Source organism: Acomys minous, assembly GCF_964271855.1.
Source record: "Acomys minous genome assembly, chromosome: 8".
In the NCBI taxonomy this organism is placed as follows: Eukaryota; Metazoa; Chordata; class Mammalia; order Rodentia; family Muridae; genus Acomys; species Acomys minous.
Window position 1 is genome coordinate 7,404,285 of NC_140489.1, and position 2,925 is coordinate 7,407,209.

Here is a 2,925-nt window from a genome sequence, read left to right on the forward strand (position 1 = left end):
GGCCAAGGTCTGTCAGGAAGGTGAGGCAGGCAGAGCACTGATGCAAGAATGGAGAGGGGGTGCACAGGAGAGGATGGGGGTCATAGGAGGCTGGGAATGGGGCACAGCAGTTTCTGAGGAGTGAGGGGGAGAGGGGCTGGCAGAATGATACAACGGCCAATGACCATTTTCTCCAGGTGAGGCAGATTATGAATTAAGAACGACCATGTTGAATGTCACTTCAGTCACCTTTATGCTTGCCCTTGACCCCTTGGGAGGTGTTGCTGGGAGTCAGAAAGGAGTCTGGCTCCCTCTCCTGGGAAAAACTTGGGGTTCTGGGTGAGACATGAATTAAGGCTCAGAGGGTCCTACTATGGGGGCCCTGGGTGGGTCCTGGGGTACTGACGCTCCTAAGCCTGGGACTATAACTAGCCAAGGAGCCAGAGAGAAGAGGGAGGGATTTTCTAAAAATAGCTTCACTCAGGCTCAACAGCTGGGGCCCTGCCAGTCACAAGACTCAGACGGAATTAGCACCCCCACCCCCTCAGTGAGCCCGCAGTGCAGCAGTCACTAAGTTTGGGGATTCTGGCTTTGCAGCTGTGTGACCTCAGACAAGTGGCTTCAACACAGCTTTGCATAGGCTTAGGGGATGTGGGTGCATGCACGGCACCCACGATTCCCCCTGGGTTACCATAAGACCACGCCACACAGACACCTACAGACATGCATATGAATTGGCGCCAGGAGCCTGCAAGGCTCCAGGTGACTCACAGCTGCCACAGGCTGGCTTCTTCCATGCCTGTTAGACACTTCCAGCAAACAGTGGGCAAAGAAGGCTGGGAAGGCAGCTCCAGTTCAACAGCTGGAGGCCCCAGGCATAAGATTCAGACCCTACCCCCTCAGCTCCGTCCCAGGGTGGTGGGAGGGCGGCAGTCACTAAGTCCAGGTGGTTCAGGCAGGTCAAGTGCTGCCTTCCCTTGAGGCAGGTTTGGTTGATGGGGCAGGCATCCTACCCAGGAGCAGACAGTTCACAACTCATTTTACTTTGGTATCTGGGAGTTCCAGAGTGAGAAGAGAGAGCTAAGCTGCTTAGAAGTAATGGCCCCCCCGGGGGGGGGAAGAGGGGGGGCAGCAAGCTGGTTGATAGTAAAGGCACCGTGCCACCCGTCCCCTGAATCCACATGGTACAAGAGAACAGTTCTCCAAAGGCGCTTTCTGATCTCCACAAGAAGGCTGTGGAAATACCCCACCCCATAATTAATAAAAATTAAAAGCATCCCTGGTGGGAGTAAGGCAGCAGCTTTGGAAAAGTCTTTAAAGAGTTAACCATAAACTCAGCCTGCAGCCCAGGTAGCTGTGTAAAGCAGAGACCTAAGTAAACAGTGCACACCAGACCTGTCACGTTGCTCACTCCCGGCACCATTCACAAACCCTCAAGCGCAATGGCCCACACGCAGAGGCTGCTGAACGGAAAAGTGGATCATCATCCAACCGTGTCACAGAATGTGACTCAGTCGTGAGCTGTGAAGGGCGGCCCCACAAATCCCACAATTGGGAGCAACCAGCCACAGAAGGAAGCCTGTTCAATGCTTCGATTTACAAGACCTGCTTGGGATGGGTGAAGGTTGAGAAAGCCAGATGGTAGGGGCGGGGCCAGAACAATAGATGCTCATGAGTATGAAGGAATTCTTGGGTAACGGAACACTTTGATCAAAAATATTTTATGTCTATGAGTGTATTGCCTGCATGTATGCCTGTGTGCCACGTGCATGCCTGCTGCCTGCAGAAGCCAGGACATCAGATTCCCCAGGATTAGAATTATATATGGCTGTGAGCTGCCGTAAAGGTGCTGGGAACACAAGCTGGGTCCTCTGCAAAAGAGCAACCAGCGTGGTTAATTACTGAGCCATCTCTTTAGCCTCTTTGATCATAGTTGCTGACCATCACACAGCCTTTGGAGTGGCAGAAAAGGGCTGCAGTGTGTGGGGTGAGGTTTGCAGAATGTAAATTAACCATCACACCATCGCAGTGGGCTGCTGCTTACCACTTGCGCTGTCTGCTCTTAGTTCCCACCTCCTCCCCACCACTGCCTCCCTGGGGCTTGAGAACCCTCAGCAGCTGAGTGGCTGAGTTTATGCTTAAACTAAGACAGGATGGCTGCAGCCATCATGAGCTCTCCAAGCAGAGTGCCAGCACTGATCCCCGGGCCCAGGAGTGGCTGGACTGTGTGACCTTGCTAGGAGTCTGGGAACAGGGTCCCTGGGTAGTATTTAGGGACACTGCCTTGGCTGCTGGCTGTGAGGGCTGGGCCAGGCCAGCAGGTGCCTGAGCATGGGTGCTAACAGGAGCCATAACACTGCCTTCCTGCTCTAGGTCCCTACTTCCTTCTTGGGCTGGGATGCCCACTGGCAAGAGCTTTGGGTACCGGGCACTCACCCCGTTACTAGGAAGGGCCTCTGAGGTACATTTGCCCACTGCTGCCCAAGGACATTGCCAGGCTCCAGACTCGCATCTCCACTCAGGTCTTGTGAAGCCTCTGTTTGACACTGCTGCGCCCTACCCAGCTCTCCACCCCTTTTGCTCTCTTCCACTGGCAGGCGAAGACCTTGGGCCTCATCCTGCTATCTGTTGAGGGGTGATGACGGCATCTGGAGCCCCAGGAGATCACTCAGGCTGTGCAGCAGCATGGGTGGGGCCCGGGACACATCCCTCGGATACTCCTCGCCTGCTCCTTTTCCACTTCTCGAAGGAGGGTAGACTCCCTTGGCCACTCACATGTCAGCAGCCGTGCACTGGCTCACTCATCCATCCATCTGCCAACCTACCTGTTAATACACCACGCACCTCCCACTCACTTCCCTCTACCCCAGTGCTGCACGGGAAGGTAACAGGAGTCAGATCCTCCTCACGCTGCCACGCGTTCCCATGGTCTAAACACAACAATCG